Consider the following 25,839-nt stretch of genomic DNA (forward strand, 5'->3'; position numbering starts at 1 on the left):
CTGGAGCTGCTTATCTCTGCGATTGATCTCTCTCTCTTGAAAATCCAATCCTCATCTATGTCCCAAATCAGAATCTGGGCGTCTCACCTCTGCCGACGCCGAGATGCAACAGTCATCGGACATCGCCGATTCCGGAATCACCATCCACGCAAGGTTTGCCTGCTTAGTTGTCTTCTTTTTCCATCGGTTCAATTTAGAAGATTACTCAGTTTTTGTCTTTGAAGAATCATGATCAAGAAGCTTGGAAGCAATTGGGTTTTGGGGTTGATACATCTAGCAGATCACCACATGCTCTCCATTCAGGAATTAATGGGTGTGATTCATTTTAGCTCAGAGCATGTTCTTCAAAATTTAAACCTTTTTTGATTGATTTATGAGAACTTTCGAATATCTCTGTTGGCACTAAAAACTGAACAGATGGAGATGAGTGCAACTTACAAGCGAGATAGACGATCGAGAGATCGGTTGAGCGTTGGATGCCGATTCTTCCTGTCCTTGGATGTTGATCCTGAATAGAAAGAAGTCGAGACTCGTAAGGTCTATGGAACCGGTGTGGAACCAGCCTAAGACCCTCCGATGCCGAAGTAAGTTTGTTGTTTTAAGAGCTCTTGCTGTTGACCATATAGAAGTATAAAAGTCAAGCTGAAAAGTCTTACCCCTGTATTGTAGTGGAGGGGCCTATTTATAGAGGGCATTTAGTATGCTCTTAGTGCTCATTTTCGATGTGGGACTCGTGGGAGGGCCTTCTGAGGTCGACACGAGTCTTTAGATATTTTGGGCGGGTACTTCGAGGTTGATTCTCTACAATCGGTAAGGGATGCCGATTGTAGACGAGTTGGGCTCGTAATGGCTGTTCGCAGCTTTGAGACAATGCCATCGGTGGCCGATGCCGATTGTCCGAGGCCTTGGGTACTTGGGCAAGTTTATGAGATCCACGTGTCGTTGTACGAGTGGAGGGTCAGATATGGTACAAACAGTAGTCCCCCAAGTTGCCGATTGAGAAGCTTCTCGGTTGGGGACTTGAATGTGTATTCGGCGTTCTGACCCGGACACAATGGTCCCATAGTTGCCGATGGTGGTATGTAGTCCCCCAAGTGCCCAAGGGAGTGAGCTTGGAGAAGAGACGGCATGCTGTGCCGATTGTTGCAAGGGGTGAGTGAAAACTCATGAATATGCGGCTGTCGTTCGGTACGAGAGGTGAGTGAAAACTCATCGATGTGCGCCGGCCGTTCGGCACGAGAGGTGAGTGAAAACTCGACGATGTGCGCCTACCATTCGGCACGAGAGGTGAATGAAAACTCAACGATGTGCGCCTGCCGTTCGGCACGAGAGGTGAGTGAAAACTCATCGATGTGCGACGGCCGTTCGGCACGAGAGGTGAGTGAAAACTCAATGGTGTGCACCTGCCGTTCGGCACGAGAGGTGAGTGCAAAACTCATCGATGTGCGCCTGCTGTTCGCTAGTGGAGTTGTGCTCGAAGGTGGCTAGATCCGCCACGTTTGGGAAGTTGAAGCGTCTCTGAGGATTGGAAGCGTTGCAACTGACGTTTGGTCTCCTCCATGCATGCGTGACACGTGTCGGCATGGCTGTGAAGAGCCGCGTCGTTTCGTATCCCGATGCGTCGCTTCGCTTCCTGATGCTAAATCGGCTCTATAAATGTGAGGAGGGGACGAGAGGACAAATACTTGGAATATTTGAGAGCGAAGAGAGCTTGTGAGAGGCGATTTCCGGCAACCGTGCGAAGGCTGAGCAGGCGATTTCCGGTGAGTGTGAACAAGGTGGAGGCGATTTCCGGCGAACTTGAACCACCGTGCAAACAAGGTATGTTGCCGTGTTTTGGCATTTGTATGAATCAAAGTGTTGAATTCGTCGATTTTTTGTTTGAACAAAGTATGAACAAGCATGAACAAGTATGAACATGAGTGTGTAAGGGTAGAACAAGATTTTGATTCTAGCATAGCACTTAGTTTCCCTTCGTTTGTGTTTGTAGATGTCAGATACCGAATCCGAGGGTAGGCGTAGTCCGAGGGCCTATGAGGACGAATCGTCCTCGGGGAGTTCGTCCGAGGGGAGTGAGAGTACCGATTCTGGGAGCTCTTCAAGCTGTGAGATAGTGGAGGGGGCAAGAGTGCGTACCGAGGCTGGGGGCACTTCAACGAGAGTGCCTGAGGATGGTGAACCTTCGACTTCGGGTCGGGAGGCCGATGGGGGTGGCGTGTCCGTTGCCGTCCCAGGGGAAGGGGTGTTGAGGGTTGTCAGGGGGAGGCAACGGATTCCGATGGCGAAGCCCACGGAACCTTTGTTCGGAGTAGATGATTTAGAACCGAACACGCTGACTGAGGCTGAGTTGGCGAAGATTCGGGCGGAGTTCAATATTCCGGAATCGGTAGGGATGTGAATTCCGGGGCCCTTAGAGTCGCTCAGTGATAATGACAGGGGCGTAGTCTTCTTCACCGACGTGTTTAAGCATGGGCTTCGGCTACCGTTGAGACATTCGGTGCAGAAGATTTTAGCTGCGATCGGATATGCACCAGGGCAATACAATCCAAACTTTTGGATTACGTTGCTCGGGACGATCACAGCGTTCAGCATGGCTGGCGAGGGGGAGCCGAGCTACGAATAGTTTGCCCAACTGTATAATGTGACGAGGGCAAAGAGTGCTGATAATGGGGGGTGGGTGCAGTCCAACTGTCTATCGGCAGGGCAGCGTGGACACTTTGTGGTTGGGGTGCCGAGCTCCCAGAAGACGTGGCGTAAGCGTCGAGTAATTGTGTCTAGTGATTGGAAATCGGCACCAGGAGTGATCGTGGTCGGCAGAATGATTCCTACGTCTTTCCAGACAGTCGGTAGGGTAGAGCCTGCCGTTCGGCAGTTGGTGTTTGGGGGTTGGGTGTTTGTGTTTCAGTGTCCTTGAAACGGCCATCGGCACCGATCAGAGAAGTGGAAGTGATCGAGAGGGTGAGGACGAAGATTGCCGAAGAAGATCGCTTCTTCAAGGAGTTGCTATACTTCCGGAACCTTTACAAGGCGGGCTTGATCGGCAAATTAGAGCACGACCGAAGGTTAAAGGAGGAAGAGGAAGAGGAGAAAAGGCAAAGTGAGTGATGCCGTTCGGCAGGCATCGTGAGCTCCTTCCTTTTCATATCTACCGTTTCTGATATGGCTTGTGTTTTTGCAGTGGCAGGTGGGCGTCCAATGAGCGAGGCGACCAGGAGGCGGCTGGAGGGGCATGGGCCGCCGAAGCAGAAGAAAGGGCAGTCCCCCAGGCCGAAGAAGAAGGCGGCAGGGGCCTCAGGTGATGAGCAGACGGTGGCGGATCACCGCCGGGAGAAGCAGGCGGCCGAGGCTGAGGCTGTTCGGGAGGTGCACCTCCAAGTAACCGGAAAAAGGATGATTGAGGGTGCCCTCAACGCAACGCCGTTGCCGAAGCGGCTGAGGGGGCCGAATGAAGGGACATCGGTGGTGATTCCCGATGATGAAGGAGAGGGAGAGGAGGGGCCGGTGAACATTGCTTGCCCTCGGAAGGCTGTGCCGTTCATCAACAGTATGATCGATGGCGCTCAAATGGAGCTGTCAGAGATTGAGCAACTGTCGATGAAGACGTTGCGCGAGCAAACCGGGCGAGCCTTCCGGCTTCAGGCTGCAGTAAGTGTTTAACTTGTTTTTTTTTTTTTTTAAGTGGTCATGCGTTCGGCATACTAACTTTGTATGTGTTAACAGGCTGATATGGAGATGTGGCTCTGCGTGAAGCGAGCCATCAATGCTGCCAAACGGTACCAAAAGAAGTTTGAAGAGGGCCGTTCGAAGATCGCTGATGCCGGAAAGCTCATTCAGGAGGCCGACCGGCGTGCTGAGGAAAATGCTGCGAAGATAGCGGAGCTGACATCGAAATTGGCGGCCACGGAGCTGGATTTTGTGGCGGCGCAGGAGGCGAAGGCGGCGGTGGAGGTGGCTATGGATGCGGCCGAACGGTCACATACCGAGCGTCGGAGGAGTTCACGCTTCTGGTAGACAAAGAAGTCATGGAGCAATGTGACGACTTTGTCTACCGATTCAAACGGTACAATGCAGAGAAGAAGCTGAACCTGAACTTTCTCCGGGATCCGCCGCCACTACCGGAAGGGGTGACCGAAGAGATGGTGGAGGCGTACAAGGGTGAGGATGCCGAGCCCGAGGGAACCGACGACACCGATTCAAGCAGTGGGGAGGAAGAAGGTCATCCCGGGCCGAGGGCTGCCATTGTGTCTACTGCCGAGCCGTCGACTGATCATGTGCCTGCGTCAGCTGATGCCGATGTTGGAACGACCGAAGCCGATCCACCCTCCTCTTAGACTTCTTTAACCCAAGTATCGTTTTGGAATTGTGTAACATTTTTGAGCATGCCGAATGGCATGTTGTAAAGACAGATGGCCCTTATGTGGCCTTTTATATCTATGTTAAATTTGTTTTGGTTGAATTTGCTGATGTCCGTAATCCTATATGTGTGCATGCCGAATGTAGAATATTGTTGATATAATATTGCTGTTTGGTAATGCCATATGTATAGAATAGGGATTATGTTGAAATAAACCGATTACAAAGGTAACGACCGAAGGTGACAACACAAGGTGTGAACACCTGCATATGGAGTGAGCACCGAAGGTCACGTCACTTGTAGTAATATTTGAGCTGCTCGATATTCCAAGGATGGCCGAGGGTCTGACCATCGGTATCACGCAGTCGGTAAGTTCCTGGTCGGCAGACAGTGACGACCTCATAAGGACCTTCCCAAGATGGACCAAGGGTGCCGTCGTTCGAGTCTTTGGTGGCGAGAGAAACTTTACGCAAAACCCAGTCTCCCACTTTGAACGATCGGCGTCTGACGCGCGAGTCGTAGTAGCGAGAGGTCCGCTGTTTGTAGGCAGCGTTCCGAAGCTGAGCCTGGGAACGGTGTTCATCAATGAGGTCCAGGTTGAGAGTGAGCAAGGCTTTGTTTTGCTCTGATTTGTAAGAAGCCGTTCGGCACGAGGGTGCGTTGATCTCGACTGGGACAACAGCTTCGGTACCGAAAGCAAGGGAAAACGGTGTTTCTCCAGTCGATCTACGGTAAGAGGTGTTGATGGCCCAGAGTGCCTCCGGAAGGAGATCGGGCCAGGCTCCTTTAGCTGCCCCAAGCTTCTTCTTCAGTGTCCGCTTGAGGATCTTGTTGATGGCTTCTACCTGGCCGTTTGATTGTGGATGCGCTGGGGATGCGAAGAACAAGTTGATGTTGAATCGGTGGCACAGGTGCCTGTTAGAAATGTGCCCTAAGAGCCAATACATTTGATGTAATCTCCTTAGAATGCATTTCGTATATGATATATAAAAGGGCAAACTAATTTGTTATCTTTTACATCGTGTAAAGAAACAAATGTCCAGGGTATGCTAAATAAGAGATAAAGTAATCTAAAGAGGATTAGATTCAGGAGACCTTTAATCTCTAATTATAGCATCCCAAAATGTTCCTAATCATAGGTTATCAAATGGGCATTGATAAACCGTCAAGATTAGCACATATTATGTATGCTCAATTGGGAGGATGGTTAGTCTCAAACCATTTGTGTAGTTGACACTAATACAAGTATGTGGGTGCTCATTAGTGAATGAGTACACTGAACGCGATCAACCGTAGTTCTCATATGGAGTATTTATCTACATGTCAAATGAGAACTCATAGTTGCAATAATGCAAATTAGTCCTTAGACCTGAGGCATCATGGTTGTCTTGTGATGCATTATTGATCTTTGATAGCTCTTAAAGGCAAGCCGTAAAAGATTTGTCTTAAGTGTTGTTGGGATCTCTTAATTCATCATAGGGGCATGTGAATGTACAATAAGGAATCTCTACTTTCGATAAAGAAGGAGAATGTTTCAAGATGTGATTCAGTAAATCTTTGGCCAAAGTATTTTGAGCTTGATTTAGAAAGTTGTTCTTAATCATGTTCTTTTGAATCACATAAGGTTATAAATCATATTAGGGGTTTGACATAAACAATCCGTACCCTAATAATATGATTTGAAACATTGTATAAGAGAAGGACCGTATTGCATTGCAATTCCAACTGAATAGGTTCTTCATCTATTCTGGTTAGCTTGGGTAGCCTTGATATATTGCTAGATGTCACTCTTGGCTTGTGGAAGTCCTAGGATTGATTGTGATCGATCCAAATAAAGGAAGAATTAAAAAGGGGGTTTTAATTCCAGTTGGTTGGAAAGAGTTCTAATATTTTCCCACTGCCTTGCTAATTAGAACCTAATGGATCGCACACCTTAAATGGTTAACTTTGAGTAATACAAATGAGAATGAGGAAATCAATTTGATTAATTTGATGTGGATGATTTACTACGTGTAAAAACGTATTTGGGCCTCGGTAATAGTTAAGGAAAGTCCAAATGGTTGGGTATCAAGCCCAAGGGCCTAAGACACCTAAATATTATGGTTTAAGTGTCATAAGACCCAAGTTTGGAAGCCCAATGGGGTTTGGCCGAAAATGCTTAAGTGAATGTGTATGGGAATTGTTTCCATAAGCTCATTAACACAAAAACACAATCCAACATCAACCAAATAGGTTTGGAAGATCAAAGAGAGATAAAAGAGAGTTTTTCAAGAGTGAAATACTTTCATCTTTCAAAGTGGTTTAGATTGAAACAAATCTTGAGAATCTTGCACTAGCATCCAAGTATTCTCAAGATACTTCTTCTCATCTCAAGGTTCCATTGGTGTGGAGACTTAGAGGCCATATACTTTTGTGACTCACATGGAGGAGAAAGATCAAGGAGCAAAGATCAAAGATCAAAGAGGAGATCAACAAAGAGGAAATCATCAAGAGAAGACCAAACACAAATTGGTTCATATAATTGCTTCAAGGGTAATTAGATCTTATCCTTTCTCTTGAATTTTCATTTATGAAAAACATATCAATGTTCATGGCTTAAGATACTTGGAAGAAGTTTTGTTTTTGGATTTAAACAACCACCTTAGACTTCCGCTGCGATTAATTTGATTAAATGCATGTTTAATATTCAAATGAACTTTGGAAAAATATTTTGAAAATCCTACAGTGCCGAAACTGAGAGGAGTCGAATTGTTTGCCGTTGTCGGTGATGATTGCGTTCGGAAGGCCGAACCGACAAATTATGTTCTTCCATACAAAATGCTCGACCCTGGCTGCGGTTATGGTTGCCAATGCTTCGGCTTCGGTCCACTTCGTAAAGTAGTCGACAGCGACGATGGCGAATTTGACCTGTCCCTTTCCCTGGGGCATAGGGCCGATGAGATCTAAACCCCATTGGGCAAAGGGCCATGGGCTGACAATCGGAGTCAGTGGCTCGGCAGGCAATTTTGGGATGGAACCAAAGCGCTGGCAATGGTCGCACTTCTGGACGAGTTTAGTGGCGTCGGCATGAAGAGTCGGCCAGTAGTATCCTTGCCGAATGGTTTTGAAAGCCAAGGATCGGGCGCCAGAATGGTCCCCACAGGCTCCCTCGTGTATCTCTCGTAGGACGTAGTTTCCTTGCTGCGGGGTCATGCACCGAAGCAATGGTAAGGAATGACCACGCCGATAGAGAATCTGATTCAGAAGGAGGTATCGTGCCGATCGGCGGCGGATAGTCTTAGCCTCGGATTTGTTGTCAGGCAGCGTGCCGTTGGCGAGGTAGGCGTGGATAGGATCCATCCAACTTGGATCCTGCCGAACGGCATGTATCTCGAGGTCGGTGGTGCTGCGCCGAGTGAGGATCTCGATCGGCACATGGCGCCCTACGTTGTCGTCGATCGCCGATGCAAGGGGTGATAGAGCATCGGCGTGGCTGTTCTCGGATCTGGGGATCTGTTGAACTTGGTACGCGGTGAAGTGGTGGAGCAATCGGCGAGCGTGTGTCAAGTAGGCAACCATCGAAGTATCCTTGGCGTCGAATTCAGTCAGTATCTGGTTGACGACAAGTTGCGAGTCGCTACAGATCCTGAGTTGCTGAGCGCCCATTTCTTTAGCGAGCCGAAGGCCTGCCAACAGAGCTTCATATTCGGCTTCATTGTTGGAAGTCCGGAATTGGAATCGGATGGCATATTCGATGGTTGTCTGGTCAGGGGCCTTGAGTACCAAGCCAGCTCCGCTGCCCTGTCGGTTGGACGAACCGTCCACGTAGAGAGTCCAAAGGGGAACCGATGGATTAAAGATTCCTTCGGTCGGGGGGGCGACTGGTACTGTCGAAGATGAATCGAAGGCGGCGTCCTTCGGGTCTGGCCCCTCGGGCGCGGTCAACTCAGAGATGAAATCGGCGACAGCCTGTCCTTTCTCGGCAGGACGAGGGTGGTAGTGGATGTCGAATTCGCCGAGCTCGATGGCCCATTTGACTAGCCGACCTGATGTCTCCGGTCGCTGTAGTATCTGGCGCAGAGGCTGATTGGTGAGGACGGTAACGCTGTGAGCCTGAAAATATGGCCGAAGCTTGCGTGCTGAAAGGACGAGAGCGTAGGCGAGTTTTTCTAGCTCGGGGTACCAAATCTCAGCGTCTTGCGGGGCATGACTAGTGTAGAAAATGGGGAGTTCTATGCCGTTCGGCTTGCGAATGAGCACAGAGCTAAGTGCCGTTGCCGAAATCGAGAGGTAGAGGATGAGTTCTTCGCCGGGAAGAGGGGTGGATAATAGGGGTGCTCTGCTCATGTAGGCCTTAAGATCTTGAAAGGCGCGATCGCATTCGGCAGTCCAGACAATCTGCCGTTTGCTTCCTTTGAGGGCTTTGAAGAATGGAGCACACCGATCGGTAGCCTTTGATATGAATCGGGCCAGAGCGGCTACACGCCCAGTTAGACTCTGAATATCCTTCTGTGTCTTCGGTATCTGCATGTCGAGTAATGCCTTGATTTTTTCAGGGTTGGCCTCGATTCCTCGTTGGCTGATCATGAAGCCGAGAAATTTGCCCGAGGAAATGCCGAAGGCACACTTGCTCGGGTTGAGGCGCATGTTGTACTTTTTCAAGACGCCGAACATGAGAGAGAGGTTGTGGAGATGAGAATCGGCTGTTTTGCTTTTGACCAGCATGTCGTCCGCATAAACCTCCATCGAGGTGCTAATGAGGTCGGAAAAAATTTTGTTGACCAATCGCTGGTATGTTGCCCCAGCGTTCTTCAAGCCGAACGGCATGACTTTGTAGCAGTAAAGTCCCTTGTCGGTGATGAAAGCCGTGTGTTCGCGATCGGCGGGGCTCATGAATATCTGGTTGTAGCCTGAGTATGCGTCCATGAAGCTGAGAAGTTCATGGCCTGCCGTGGCATCTACCATCTGATCGATCCTTGGCAGAGGAAAGCTGTCCTTTGGGCAAGCCTTGTTTAAATCGGTATAGTCTTGACACATTCTCCAGGCGCCGTTTGATTTTTTTGACTAAAACCGAATTTGCCAGCCAAATTGGGTAGGTTACTTCCTGGATGAAGCCGATGGTCTTCAGTTTGTCTACTTCGAGCCTCATTGCCTCATACCGTTCGGCATCGTAGGCCCGCCGTTTCTGCCTGATGGGTTTGAAAGTGGAGCAGATGCTGAGCTTGTGGCTAATGACGCTCGGGGCGATGCCGGGCATATCGTCGTATGACCAGGCGAAGACTTCTGCATTGGTGCGCAGGAAGGTGATAAAATCGGCCCTCAGTGCCGGACTCAAGGTGGTACCGATTCGAACCTGTCTGTCCGGTTGTGCTTCGGATAGGATGACCGATTCTAAATCTTCGGTGGGTTGCGCTTGTGGGGTTACGGCCTCATCCCGGGGGTCATCTGGTTTGTCCGTTCCCCTGCCGTTTGGTACGCTCAAGCTGGTGGCGACCGAGTATGTTTCGCGAAGCGCAGCCCTTGCCGATTCCTTGGTTGCCGAAACGTAACACGTCCGTGCACTCAATTGGTCCCCTCGCACTTGGCCGACGCCAGCGTGTGTGGGGAACTTGAGGAGGAGCATGTGTGGTGACAGCATGGCCTTCATTTTCGTGAGCGCCGTCCTATCGATGATTGTTGCTTCGATTCAGCTGCACCAAAATGGATTCAGCTGCATCCTCAACTTGTGATACTCGCAAGTGCACGAGCCGTTCGGTAGTATAGCATATGTAAGTGCGAGGTCGATCCCACGAGGATTGGTGATTGAATGATCCAATTTGTTTCCCCTACACAAAATAGAAATGAAAAAGAAAATAAATAAATAAATAAAAAGGAAATAACTCAAGCAAATAAGTTCCCAAGTTCAATTAGATTAACGGATTGATTCTAGCTAAAGTATGATTAAGCCATGGTGTTTGGTCATAACCTTGTGTTCCTAATTCCCTAATTTGATCATTTGTTGTCTAACCTAAAACTAAGCATTAGGAACCCATTAAGCATAGAAGAACAATTTAAACAACCAAGCATGTATCCAATCCCTGTTGTCGAATGTCCATACATACTCTTCTTATCCATAGTTCAATTCGAATTAAAGCATGGTGTCTACTCTTAATTCAAACCAAGATAGCTAACATGCAAGCCTAAATGGTGATCAATCATTCAAACTAGCATATTAACTTATAAGCATAATGAATAAGAACAAAAACCATAATTGAAACTTGGAAACTAATTAAACTTGAATACTTAAGAAAGAATGTACATTACAATAAAAGTAAAGTGGAACTAAGAAAACTTGAAAGAAAATTTAGTAAACTCATTTTGTTACAACAATTGACAACTTGAAAGGAAACTAAGAGAATTTGAGGGAGAGAAGGAAAGGGAGCTCTAGAGAAGTGTTTGAGAGCTCCCCCCCTTGGGGTGTGTTTTGAAGCTTGAAGGCTTCTCTATTTATAGGGCTAAGAGGGAGGAACAACATGATGAAATCCAACACCACCATTCCTCTTTTAATACAACCCATAACTCACACTTCATCTTGTCTATGTTAGTGTGGTTGGAATCAATCTCATCCCATACTCCTTTTGCTGCACCTCAAGCTTTCTTCACATGGGATCAAAGGTGATCAATTGTGGCTGCCTTTTGCTGCCAACCCATGTGGTCTTCTTTTGGTTGTTGAACAAAAACGAGTCTTCTGAACCAGACTTGGTGTAGGAAGGTCATAGGTTTCAAAACGTATCCAATGGTGCTCAAATTTGGATATGTTATACTAGACACCCATTGGAACAACTTCTATGAAAAAAGTATTCCCATCGGAGCAGTAGAAGTGTGCGTTTTGGGCCTTGCAAGTTGGCAGCCGAACAGAGACTGGAATTGACTTCATTTCATTTATGCTTTACATGCATGCACATGCTTTCTCTTTAATAGCTCCATTATGTACCAACTTGCTCCTTTAGAATTTCATTGCTGGAATGCCTCCCCACTTCACTCATTATGTTGGATCCAAAGTCAGTTGCAGCATGGGTGAGGCACATGGCTTAAAGGAGGAGACAAGGCTCAAAGCTGGCAGCTGCAAATCCTCCTGAGCATGGTTCAGTGTTGGACGGGCTAAGGAATCCAGATATGTTCAATTGGGCTGAAATTTGGATATGTTGTAGTAGACACCCATTGGAACAAGTTTCATGAAGATCTTCACCTCATCCGAGCCCCAGAGAATGCTGATCCAAGGCCAAGAAGTTGACCTACGAAACTGGGCTGGAAATGGGCTGTAGCCAAAATTAGTTTGTCTTTAAGCTCATATTCCTCATATGCCAATCAGCCCATAACATGCATGGATTGCATCATTTCCTATCCAAAGTCATCATTGTTACCTAAATGTCAATTAACTGAAAGATAAACACAAAAAGGATTAAAAGCACAAGTTTAACTCAAAAACATAACCAAATCATAAGCTAGAAGGGTACAAAATGATATACAATTATGAACCGATCAATGATAGCATTGTATGCCGTTGGGCAGTCGACCACTAGAAAATGAGTGTAGAGGACCGTTCGTCTGGGGATGGTACCGACGGCGAATGGGAGCTGGACACTGCCGATTGGTTCAACCACGTCGCCAGAGAAGCTCAGGAGAGGGGTGATGTCTTTGTTCAGATGCCGAGGGTCCACGCCGAGGGCGTTGAAAGCGTCGGCGAATAGCACATTGACTGAACTGCCGGTGTCTATGAGGATTCGGCCTACATCGAAATCTGAGATATCAGCCCGTATGATCATGGGATCGGAGTGGGGGAAGATGATGCCTCGCTCCTCTTCTTCAGAAAAGGTGATAGGTTCCCAACCGTTTCGTTGAATTTTGTCATTGCGTCCTCCCGCTACGCTGAGGATCTGTGGATGCCGAACGGCACGAACGTAGTTTTTGACGGATCGGTTGCTGGCTTCGGCAATGGGCGCCCCTCCACTGATCATATTGATCTGCCGATTCAATGATTTATCCGTTGCTGGCTTGGAGTTTAAATACTGATCCAGCTTTCCGTCGTTGATGAGGTGTTCGACAATTTTACGAAGCGCGATGCATGATTCCGTATCGTGGCCGTTATACTGGTGGTACCGACAGAAGACACCGGTGTCTTTTCCGCTCTGGCGAGGGAGTTTTCGATTGTTCGGCTTTGGTATCATATCCCCTTCGGTCAGGAGAACATGCTCATAGGTAGTATTGAGCAAAGTGAAGATTTCGTCTGGCCGATTCCCCTTGTTGTTGCCCTTCTTGTTGTTGTCCTGCCGATCCCGGAAGTTGTCCTTCCGCTTATTTCGCTGCGTGGAAAAAGCAGGGACAGGGGGTGCCGTTCGGTAGGGGACCTGGTTTGCCGATCGATCGACCGGGAATCGGTCGTAGTTTTGCGTTGGAGGCTGATCGGTCGACGCCGTTTTGTTTATTAGGGTCGAAGTCGATCCCTTGGAGTTGAAGTGCTCGGCCTTGGCTTGGATAGCCGCCTGTTTCATTAATTCGGAGTAGGTGGTCCAGTTGCTACTGTGGACCAAATAACGAAACTGAGACGACCGAAGGCCGCTTTTGAAGGCACCGAAGGCTGCCCTATCGTCAGTTTCTGGGCATCGGGAGTACTCATGGCTGAACCTAGCCGCATATTCTCTCAATGGCTCATCGTCCTGCTGCCGAACGGTATAGAGGTCATCGGCGGAATACAGGCGATCGGTCTGAATCATAAAATGGTTGAGGAAAGTTTGCTTCAATTGGTTAAAAGTGTCAACCGTGTTGTGAATTAGAATGACTAACTCACTGCCCTTTTAAGATCTTGTTGTTGATGGACTTTTAGACAAAGAACTCAATGATGGATGAGTCTTACACACACACACAGAAATTAACCAAGCACAAATGACACAAGTGTTTATAGAGGTTCAGCAAATTGCCTACATCCTCTTTGGTGATCACCTTGAGAAATTTCACTAATGAAGATAGGTTACAACTTTGGTTTACAAAGGAAACCCCCTTAGAACACTACCCTCACAATCTGTTTCTCTCTCACCCTTGCTCAACACCTTGATACACTTAGAGAACTCTCTTGCTCTCACACTTGGCTTTTCTGAAACTCTCACTGAAAAAGCTTCTACCATGTTTCCAGCTTTTGCCACTACATATGTTCAACATGCTTTCTCCCTTGTGTTATCTTACTTCATCCCATTACCTACACAGGCCAATGGACAAGAGATAGGATATCTGATTGTCCTCCACGTTCTTTCCTTTTAGTCACCACTTAGACTAAGGGTCAGATCAGGTAGGTAATACAATCCCACTTAGCCACCTCCATTAAACCAGAAAATGGAGAGGAGATTAATCAAAATAGAATAACCAATTAGCCATGAGTGCTCTCCCAACTATCCAGCAGGTAGTCAACCCTCTTTTACCTCAGAAGTGATCCATTAAGCACCTGCAAACTTGTGGAAAGCGATAGCCATTGAAAAGACAGTTGAAAATACGTAAGCAAAACATCACAGCACGACTGGAGCGACCGGTCGTCAGGAATGGGCGACCGGTCGCCAGAAGTTTTCCCTCCAGACTTTGAATCTGCTTCTAAGCGACCGGTCGCAAATGTCAGGCGACCGGTCGCTCGTGCTTCATGCGACCGGTCGCAAAGAACTGGCGACCGGTCGCTCCTTGGTTTAGCTCCAGACCTCGAATCTGCTTCAAAACGACCGGTCGCAAATGCCCAGCGACCGGTCGCTTTTAGGCAGTTTCAAATTCTTCCTTTGAGCGCCAAAACCTTTGTATCCTTTAGGTGAGCCATTTTTTCCAACAATCTCCACCATGGCGAGCCTAATACTCCTTGTGGACATCATTGCCTTCCAGGACATCTGTAATGTCTTGAGAATCGCCCTGATAACTCTCAAGAACTCCACCTCAATCTTTAGCATGTAACAAGATTGAGTAAGCTCAAACAATGCTTGAACTTTGCTGCTGTGACTGGCTTTGTTAGGCAATCTGAAGCGTTCTCATTTGTATGAACCTTCATTATTGTGATGTCTCCATCATTCACCCAATCCCTTATCCGGTGGTATCTCACATCAATGTGTTTGGACCTCCCATGGAACACTTGATTCTTCACTAAGCAAATAGCACTTTGACTGTCACTTAGAATCACCACCAAGTCTTGAGCTATCCCGAATTCCTTTGCCAATCTCTTCAGCCATACCGCTTCTTTTGAAGCTTCCGTTAACGCCATATACTCCGCTTCCGTAGTAGACAAGGCACTAACCGATTGTAACACTGCTCTCCAACTAATCGGTCCTCCACCACAAGTGAAGACATATCCTGTGGTGGATCTCCTCTTGTCTAAATCTCCTGCATAATCAGAATCTACATATCCCGACACACATGCATTTCCTTGTTGTCTTTCAAACAATATCCCAAGCCTTTTGGTGCCCTTCAAGTACCTGAGAATCCATTTTGCTGCTGTCCAATGTTGCCTTCCAGGATTCGCCATATACCTTGACACCACACTAACGGCTTGGGCTAAGTCGGGGCGTGTGCACACCATTGCATACATGAGACACCCTACCAAGCTTGCATATGGAACTTTACTCATTTCCTCCTTCTCCACATTCGTAGAAGGACATTCTTTTGCACTTAATTTAAAATGCTCCGCCAAAGGAGTAGACACCGGCTTGCAATCCATCATATTGAACCTTTCAAGTACCTTGGAAATGTACTTGCTTTGTGACAGCCACAACTTGCCTTCCTTTCTGTCTCTCCTTATCTCCATTCCTAGGATCTTTTGTGCAGCACCAAGATCCTTCATGTCAAACTCCCTTCCAAGCAATGTCTTCAAATTCTGGATTTTTGACATGTCCTTACATGCAATTAGCATGTCATCAACATAAAGAAGCAAAAGGATGAAGTTACCATCCTTGAATGCATGAGAGTAAACACAACAATCAGATTCACATCTTCTATACCCAATCTTCATCATGTAAGAATCAAAGCACTTGTTCCACTGCCTTGGAGATTGCTTCAGCCCATACAAAGACTTCTTCAACCTGCAAACCAGATTTTCCTTCCCTGCTTCAATGAACCCTTGAGGTTGGCTCATGTAGATGTCTTCCTCCAATTCACCATGAAGGAAAGCAGTCTTCACATCCATTTGCTCCACCTCCATGTCCTCTTGTGCTACTATGGAGAGTAGTAGTCGTATAGAAGTATGTTTCACCACCGGAGAGAAGATTTCATCATAATCAACTCCCTCCTTTTGCAAGAATCCTTTTGCCACCAACCGAGCTTTGAATAAGGTGGCACCTTTCTCATGCATTTCTTCTTTCTTCCTAAACACCCATTTGCAGCCAATAACCTTGCGACCTTTGGGTTTAGGAACTAACTCCCAAACTGAGTTTTGGTGTAGAGATTCCATCTCTTGCATCATAGCTTCCATCCAACTTTCCCGTTCCTTGTTCTCAACAGCTTCTTGGAACGTGGTTGGTTCTTCTTCACTAGCATTTAGGGCATAGTGAACTGCATCCGTCTCCCATCCAAACCTTTGAGGTGGTTTGATGGTTCTCTTGGGCCTGGACCGAGCTATAGATGATAGCTCCACCTGTTCTTGAGCCTCTTCTTCTTCTTGAGTGTGTTGTTGATGCTGCCCAGCTTCTTCCTCTTCAATGTCAGACTCCACCTCCTCCTGAACGTCTTCAGTTGGCTGTTTCCGTGAAGTCTTTCTTGACACCTTCTTGAGTGGAACTTCAATGGTTGTTTCTTTCTCAACAACATCCTCCTTTGCCTCTGAATTCTTGACTTTGTTCATAGGTATGGTCTTCTCATCAAACACAACATTTCTGCTGAGTATCTTCTTGTGGTTCACTGGATCCCATAGCTTGTAGCCCTTCACACCACTCTCAAATCCGATGAAAATACATTCAAGAGACTTTGGCTTCAACTTGGATCTTTCATCACTAGGAATAAGTGCATATGCACTGCACCCAAACAACTTAAGATTCGAATAATCGATTGACCTTTTAGACCATACCTCCTCTGCACACTTGAACTCAAGATTTCTTGAAGGCGATCGGTTAACCAAATAGGCAGCGTGGTTAACCGTTTCTGCCCAAAAAGATTCGGGCAACCCTGCATGAATTCTCATACATCTCTCACGCTCCATGAGAGTTCGGTTCATCCTCTCCGCAGCTCCATTTTGTTGGGGTGTCTTCTTCACGGTAAAGTGCCTCTTAATGCCTTCACTTTTGCAAAACTCAAGGAACTTGCTGTCCTTATATTCACCACCATTGTCACTCTTTAGGATCTTGATCTTTCTTCCGGTTAGGTTCTCTACTTCCGCCTTCCACTCTTTGAATTTGGTGAAGACCTCAGATTTCTCCTTCATGAAGTAGACCCAAACCTTCCTGGAAAAATCATCCAAGAAAGTCACAAAATAGCGAGCTCCACCCTTCGATTTAACCGGTGATGGCCCCCATACATCCGTGTGAATATAATCTAGCACACCCGTGCTTTCTTCCTCTTTGTTTCGCTGCTTGAAAGCTATTTTTGATTGCTTTCCCATGGTACAAAATCTGCAGAACTCAAGCTTGCAACTTTGAACACCTTTCAACAATTTTCTGTTGTGTAGTTCCTGCATGCCCCTCTCACTCATGTGCCCTAGCCTCAAATGCCAAAGCTGAGTTTCATCTTCCGAGTCCTTGCTTGTAGATACAGCTGCTCCACCTATGATTGTTGTACGACACAACCTATATAGACAATTAGGTTGAATCTCTCCTTTCATAATCACAAGTGAACCTTTTGAGACTATGAGTTTCCCTCCATTTGCTTTGAATGAATAACCATTCTTATCAAGAGTTCCAAGGGAAATGAGATTCTTACGCAACTTTGGAATGTGCCTTACCATTCCAAGCGTCCTAACAGCCCCATCATGCATCTTCACCTTGATTGTACCGGTTCCTTTGACTCTACACATTGAGCCATCCCCCATCATCACTTCACTGCTATCTTCTTTCTCATACGTGTCAAACCACTCCTTGTTTGAGCACATATGATATGAGCATCCGGAATCCAAAATCCAATCGGAAGAGGAACACCTTGAAGAATTAGCCAATGCATTTGTTTTAACATTGCTATTAACACACAAAAGCTCACCATCACTTTCCGTGACATCCTCCGCTGTGTTTGCTGCATTCTTCCCTTTGTTCTTCTTCTCCTTCCATATGGGGCAATTCTTTTTCCAATGCTCCTTTGACCCACACTCGAAACAACCATCTTTCGCCTTGGATTTGGACCTTCCTCTATTGCCTTTCTTGCCTTCACGCCTCTTTGAACGACCTCTCTCTCCGGTCTTTGCAACTAGACCTTCACCTTGAGAGTTTTCTCCCGAACGTTGAGTCATCCTATGGTGTGTCATGATGTCTTGCACCACAGGCTCAAAATCAAGAGTAACCTTTCCGAACATAAGAGTGGTTCGGAAGTGTTTATAGGACGAAGGTAAGGATGTCAACAACATGAGAGCCTTATCCTCCGGACTATAATTCACATCCATTCTCTGCAAGTCAGCAACACATCTATTGAAACTACTTAGATGTTCCATTAGATTTCCTCCCTCCTCCATCTTAAGATTCAGGAGCTCTTCCTTGAGGAAGAGTTTGTTGGACAACGATTTTCCTGCAAACATCTCTTCGAGCTTCTCCCATGTTTGCTTCGCTGTATCCTTTATCACGTTGATGAGCACCTCATCGGAGAGATAGTTTTCGATAGCTCCTCTGGCTAACTCGTCAAGAACTCCCCACTCATCATCCGTCATGCTTGCTGGCTTCTTCTCCTTGCCAACCAACACAACATGGAGTTGTTGTTGTGTAAGAGCTGATTTCATCCTTCGTTGCCAAAGAGTGAAGTTCTCCTTCCCTGTGAAAGGCTTTAACTCCACCTTCATGCTTGCTGCTTGTGGTTGCTTCATATGCTGTGAACTGCTACCACTCTCAGCTTCCATGTCACTTGCCATCTTCAACACACTAGCACTCCAAGAGAAGAACTAGCACCAGCTGCCAAACACAGCTCTGATACCACTTGTTGTGAATTAGAATGACTAACTCACTGCCCTTTTAAGATCTTGTTGTTGATGGACTTTTAGACAAAGAACTCAATGATGGATGAGTCTTACACACACACACAGAAATTAACCAAGCACAAATGACACAAGTGTTTATAGAGGTTCAGCAAATTGCCTACATCCTCTTTGGTGATCACCTTGAGAAATTTCACTAATGAAGATAGGTTACAACTTTGGTTTACAAAGGAAACCCCCTTAGAACACTACCCTCACAATCTGTTTCTCTCTCACCCTTGCTCAATGTTGTGTAGATACAGCTGCACCAAAATGGATTCAGTTGCATCCTCAACTTGTGATACTCGCAAGTGCACGAGCCGTTCGGTAGTATAGCGTATGTAAGTGCGAGGTCGATCCCACGAGGATTGGTGATTGAATGATTCAATTCATTTTCCCTACACAAAACAGAAATGAAAAAGAAAGGAAATAAATACAACAAGAAAAAAGGAAATAACTCAAGCAAATAAGTTCTCAAGTTCAATTAGATTAATGGATTGATTCTAGCTAAAGTATGATTAAGCCATGGTGTTTGGTCATAACCTTGTGTTCCTAATTCCCTAATTTGATCATTTGTTGTCTAACCTAAAATTAAGCATTAGAAACCCATTAAGCATAGAAGAACAATTTAAACAACCAAGCATGTATCTAATCCCTGTTGTCGAATGTCCATACATACTCTTCCTATTCATAGTTCAATTCGAATTAAAGCATGGTGTCTACTCTTAATTCAAACCAAGATAGCTAACATGCAAGCCTAAATGGTGATCAATCATTCAAACTAGCATATTAACTTATAAGCATAATGAATAAGAACAAAAACCATAATTGAAACTTGGAAACTAATTAAACTTGAATACTTAAGAAAGAATGTACATTACAAGAAAAATAAATTACAACTAAGAAAACATTAAAGAAAGCTAGAATTGAGAACTAGAAAGCAAAACTAAGAGAATTTGAGGGAGAGAAGGGAAGGGAGCTCTAGAGAAGTGTTTGAGAGCTCCCCCCCTTGGGGTGTGTTTACAAGCTTAGAGAACTTCCCTTTTTATAGGCCTAGGGGAAGTGAAAATCTGAATTCAATATGGCTAATGCATACAACACTTGTTTTATAAAATCTGAAATGGTTGATGCACTTGTATTAGAAAATCTAAATTGGGTGATGCACTTGTATTAGAAAATCTTGAATTGGTTGATGCACTTCACCAATAGATCCCACCAGCAGCCCTAGCTCATCATCATGTCACCATGACCAAGCTTCCAACCAGAAATGATAGCTCATACCTAGCTCACCATGACCAAGCATCCAACCAGCACATGCTGAGGTCAGCATGACCAGCAACTTCAAGGGCTTACAACTTGGGCTTCTCTTAATCAAATTAGGACTTTAAGCACTCGAAATTGAAGTTCAGAATGTCTTCTTTCCAGCCATATGTTATTTGGGCCAATCCAAGGTCGGAGGAGGAAGTTAAGGCCAAAACAAATTGCTAACTCATTTTGCGCGCTGATAAAATCCATCCTGAGCATGGCTCTGTGTTTGCTAGGTAACAGACTCCAAAATTATCCAATGGGGCTGAATTTTGGATATGTTATATTAAACACCCATTGGAACAACTTTCATGAAGAATGTTGCCTCATCCGAGCTATGTAGGTTGCTGAAACAAGGCTTGACATATGACCTAAGAAACTGGACTGGCAGGGGGCTGTAGCCAAAATGAGTTTGTCTTTAAGCTCTTCTTCCCTTCATCCAAATTAGGCCCTAACATGCTTGAATTGCATGAATTATGCTCTCTAAAGCCATCATTATTACCTAAAGCTCAATGAACTGAAAGATAAACACAAAAAGGATTAAAAGCACAAGTTTAACTCAAAAACATAACCAAATCATAAGCTAGAAGGGTACAAAATGATATACAAATATGCACCGATCACTCAACACCTTGATACACTTAGAGAACTCTCTTGCTCTCACACTTGGCTTTTCTGAAACTCTCACTGAAAAAGCTTCTACCATGTTTCCAGCTTTTCCCACTACATATGTTCAACATGCTTTCTCCCTTGTGTTATCTTACTTCATCCCATTACCTACACAGGCCAATGGACAAGAGATAGGATATCTGATTGTCCTCCACGTTCTTTCCTTTTAGTCACCACTTAGACTAAGGGTCAGATCAGGTAGGTAATATAATCCCACTTAGCCACCTCCATTAAACCAGAAAATGGAGAGGAGATTAATCAAAATAGAATAACCAATTAGCCATGAGTGCTCTCCCAACTATCCAGCAGGTAGTCAACCCTCTTTTACCTCAGAAGTGATCCATTAAGCACCTGCAAACTTGTGGAAAGCGATAGCCATTGAAAAGACAGTTGAAAATACGTAAGCAAAACATCACAGCACGACTGGAGCGACCGGTCGTCAGGAATGGGCGACCGGTCGCCAGAAGTTTTCCCTCCAGACTTTGAATCTGCTTCTAAGCGACCGGTCGCAAATGTCAGGCGACCGGTCGCTCGTGCTTCATGCGACCGGTCGCAAAGAACTGGCGACCGGTCGCTCCTTGGTTTAGCTCCAGACCTCGAATCTGCTTCAAAACAACCGGTCGCAAATGCCCAGCGACCGGTCGCTTTTAGGCAGTTTCAAATTCTTCCTTTGAGCGCCAAAACCTTTGTATCCTTTAGGTGAGCCATTTTTTCCAACAAACCGTGTCTGGCTCCATTCGATAGAACCAATTCAGAGCGGCTCCGGTCAGGGTGGAGGGGAATAGCAAACATTGGCCTTCATCCGTCAGTCCTTTGCAACCCAAAGCGGATTGAAAGGTATGAATGTGGGTAACGGGATCTTCCACCCCTGAGTAGAACGATATGCGGAGTGCTTGGACCTCCTTCTCGTGTCTGAATGTCCAGATTCGATTGGTGAACGGCCCTGGCTGTACCGTTCCCCATGTTGGTGTCCGAGCCTGGTCTTGTTCCTTTTCAATGCGATTCATCTTCTGTAGGAGGAGACGAATAGTCGGATCGGTAGATGGAAGATCGTCACCAAAGGGCTCGACCGCTCGGTTCCCTGTGCGTTGGTCAGCATTGCGACCTCGCCTTCCTTGGTCTGCCGTTCGGCTGGGGCTTCTCTCGTAATTTCCTTTTCGCTGATCGTTGTCCTGGTTCGATCGGTGGCTGTGGCGTTGTGCAGAGGGCCCTGCTGATGAGATTGTGGTTCCTGGAGATGTTGGAACATAATCTGATTCGTCCGTTTCTTCCAGGCCGATCGCACTGTACCTCTGGCATAGGGGGGATTTTGGTCCAAGCACCTCCAGGCGTGGATCGTCGAGCTTCGCCCGGACCTGGATGGGCGAGGACTGCCGTTCCCTCCGCCGATCATTGATCCTCTCGCGGCAATCAGAATAAACGCGATATTCGGGATGGCGCTCCTTTGGAGTGGGCACGAACAGTCTTCGGGAGACAGTCGGTCCGTTCGCGGCCTGCTGCTTCCCTCTATCCTGGAAAGTGGGCTTTCGTACGCTTTTAAACGATTTCTCCTGCCGAAGCTGTGTGGTTGGTTCCCGATCGTTCTGCAACTGGGCGGAGAGTGTTTGTTGTTGATGCAGCTGCCGCTGGGTGTCATCCAGTTTAGAGGCGAGAACATTGTTGTGCTCCTGCATTCTCGCCATATCCTGCTGTAAGGTCTCCATGCGAGCCTCCAGGGTGATCGGTCGAGCAGGTGTCTGAAGCAAGGGAGCTATACTTGGCTCGCCACCGAGGCCGAGGATGGGGCCATCGGTAGGGAGGGCCGAAGATGGATTCATTTTTCGGTCTCAGAGTTCTTTGGTTTGAGATATGGGTTGATCGATAAGCGATTCCCACAGACGGCGCCAATCTGTTGGCACTAAAAACTGAACAGATGGAGATGAGTGCAACTTACAAGCAAGATGGACGATCGAGAGATCGGTTGAGCGTTGGATGCCGATTCTTCCTGTCCTTGGATGTTGATCCTGAATAGAAAGAAGTCGAGACTCGTAAGGTCTATGGAACCGGTGTGGAACCAGCCTAAGACCCTCCGATGCCGAAGTAAGTTTGTTGTTTTAAGAGCTCTTGCTGTTGACCATATAGAAGTATAAAAGTCAAGCTGAAAAGTCTTACCCCTGTATTGTAGTGGAGGGGCCTATTTATAGAGGGCATTTAGTATGCTCTTAGTGCTCATTTTCGATGTGGGACTCGTGGGAGGGCCTTCTGAGGTCGACACGAGTCTTTAGATATTTTGGGCGGGTACTTCGAGGTTGATTCTCTACAATCGGTAAGGGATGCCGATTGTAGACGAGTTGGGCTCGTAATGGCTGTTCGCAGCTTTGAGACAATGCCATCGGTGGCCGATGCCGATTGTCCGAGGCCTTGGGTACTTGGGCGAGTTTATGAGATCCACGTGTCGTTGTACGAGTGGAGGGTCAGATATGGTACAAACAATCTCTTTAAATTCTTAGATTGTTGAAGGTGTTGCTAAAAGTTCAGTGTGATTGTTTCTTACCCAGTTAAAAAAAAAATCATGTTTTTGTTATTGGTGGTATAAAGATGGAAGCAGAGAGTCAAATGAGGGAGGTAAAATATGCTGCTGATATTTCCTCTATAAGGGAAGCAGAAGCACGCATCAAGCCATTCATACACCAAACTCCTGTCTTGTCCTCTGAATCTTTGAATGCTCTTGCAGGAAGGCAGCTGTTTTTCAAATGTGAATGTTTTTCAAAAGGGGTGAGTGTTTACTTTTTTCCTAGATTGGTTTGGAATTCATTTAGTTTTCCTCAGCCAATAAGACTTATTATTATGTGGCTATGCAGTGGTGCTTTCAAATTCAGAGGCGCTTGCAATGTTGTATTTTCACTTGATGATGATCAGGCTGTTAAAGGGGTTGTAACACACAGCAGGTTTGCTTTCGGCTCATTTGTCTTTCGTGGGTATTTCCTTTGATCAGTTTGTGGGATTACCACCTGATATTGTCCTCCAAATTCAGTGGTAACCATGCTGCAGCATTGTCTTTGGCTGCAAAACTACGCGGAATCCCTGCATATATAGTTATACCAAAAAATGCTCCGAAATGCAAAGTTGAGAATGTCATTCGTTACGGTGGTCAGCTTATATGGAGTGAGCCCACAATGCAGTCAAGGGAAAGTACTGCAGCCAAGGTGTTGCAAGAAATTGAGGCAGTTCTTCTACATCCTTACAACGATAGGCGCATAATAAGGTACACATGCAACTTTCATTTGTTTTAACTGCATATGTTTGGAATTTTGGCCCTTGATGAGGGAAGAGTAGAAATCTTTTGCATAAAGATGACCTTGTTTTGTATCAATATTATTGAAACTTAGGATGTACCTTCAGAGTCTCTACTATGTTGATGCAAAATAAGACCACATAAAAAGGTTGCTTTACAGTGAGGGTGTGCGTGTGTTTACCTAAAGAATGACCAAACCAAAATCATATTATGAATTGTAAACTGTTGATCAATATGTGTGTCATGGTTACCATATTTTCTTGAAAATACAATCATAGATGCTGCCTTGAATTTTATGGTGATATATAATATCACCCTGGCTACTCCTTGATTAGTATTACCTAGCCTAATTCATAATACTTAAACAATTCAGATGCAATAACAAAACTTCTTCCTTGTAGGTGAATGCATTAGATACTGTTTTACAATATCATAGTTCCTATTAAAGTAATGTGAGGACAGTACCATTCATTAGCATACCTAATGGAGTTAGGGCCTTTATGGCATGTTTAAATGTTCTTGCAGTGGACAGGGTACCATATCATTGGAGTTTCTAGAGCAACAAGTTCCACAGTTAGACACTATTATAGTTCCCATAAGTGGTTGGTTCAGTTACATTTAATCATCATTTTAAAAATTAGTTCACTATTGTTCCTTCACATTTTTGTTCTTGACTTCTGAGCTTTGTTTTCTGGCGTTGATATATGTGTGTTTGTGGGTGGGTGTGTAGGAGGTGGCTTGATATCAGGTGTGGCTTTGGCTGCCAAGGCCATCAACCCTGCAATTCGAGTTTTAGCTGCTGAGCCGGAGGGAGCCAACGATGCAGCTCAGTCCAAAGCAGCTGGGAGGATAATAACATTGTCTGAGACCAACACTGTAGCATGGTGGTGGTGAGTTTCTCATGAGTTGCTTCATTGGAGGGTTGATGACAGAGCTTCACCAGGACTTGTACTTGCTTCGTTTTGTTTCTATTGAAGAAGCCTCTACGCCAACTCTAAAATTGCTCAAGGCTATGGTGATACAGGACTTTATCAAGAATTGTTCAGTTGTCATTTTCCTTGATTCTGGTAGTTCACGAAATTTCATTGATTTGGCACTATTCAAGTGGTTAGGGTCCAGGATTATGATTGTGTCCACACTGTTTTTACTCTTCCGTTGGGGAATTGCATTCTTGATTTTGACCTTGGCTACCTTCTGGGCATAAGTGACCAAAGTGGTGGATTTGAAGTTGATAATGGGCATACTAGAAAAGAAGAAAATTTCTGCAAGGTTTATGGCCAAGAGCTTGAGTCATTGAGAGCTTTACTTCTTTCTCCCAAGGCTCATTCCAAAGGACTTAGAGCCATTGATGTGTTAGTGAGCTTTCCAATAATTGGGGAGTTTTATGTGGGTGGGCTACCAATCCAGCAGCAGTGAGACCATGAGTATTGTTTGGTTCAGCATCTCTGTAATTGCATGCTCTGATGGTGGCCTTGTTTAAGCCAACCAGTTGATATATTGTTACAACAATATGAGTTCAATGGCACACATCCGTCACTGAAATGGAGTTCAATGGACCCCAATTTTAGAGTTTTCACATGTCTAAATTGAAGTGTTTTTGTAAGTGAAAGTTCATCGTGAAAAAGGTATAGAGTTATGTAAGTTATTGTATACTCATGTTTTCATACTCTCTCTCTCTCCCTAAACCCAGCTTTTGGATGCACAGTATTGTTTCTAATTGAAGCTTAATATGCTTGGGTTGTCATTACCATTTCAAAGATTGTATTGCTAAATCTGTAAGTGTATGGTTCAAATGTCATGTTCATGATTGGTATTGGTTGCTATGATTGCCATAACTACTATATATTGGTTGCTCTGGCTAAGGATTCAGGAAAAGTGCAGAATGCAATTGCATATTGTAAACTAAGAATTGCAAACAAATGTTACGAAATTGCATACATATGCAATTACATATTGTAAAATGAGAATTGCACATAGATGCTACAAAATTGCGTACAAGTATATGCATATGCATATTATAAACTGAGAATTGCACACATGTGCTCTTTATCGCCAATATCTCCCATGCCATTTAATTACCTAACATTTCATCCAATCTGTCATTAAATATGAGGGCAA

The 25,839-nt window shown here is 45.6% G+C and overlaps 1 long non-coding RNA gene across 1 annotated transcript; it reads left to right on the plus strand.

Moving 5' to 3' along the window:
- Window positions 1-25,373, plus strand: LOC148297602 (uncharacterized). Its single transcript, XR_015835945.1, has 2 exons — window positions 1-153; window positions 24,834-25,373. It is a non-coding gene; the product is annotated as an uncharacterized LOC148297602 (long non-coding RNA).
- Window positions 25,374-25,839: the final 466 nt, after the last annotated feature.

The sequence above is a fragment of the Prunus avium genome, chromosome 1, assembly GCF_965620075.1.
Source record: "Prunus avium chromosome 1, drPruAviu1.hap1.1, whole genome shotgun sequence".
Taxonomy (NCBI): domain Eukaryota; kingdom Viridiplantae; phylum Streptophyta; class Magnoliopsida; order Rosales; family Rosaceae; genus Prunus; species Prunus avium.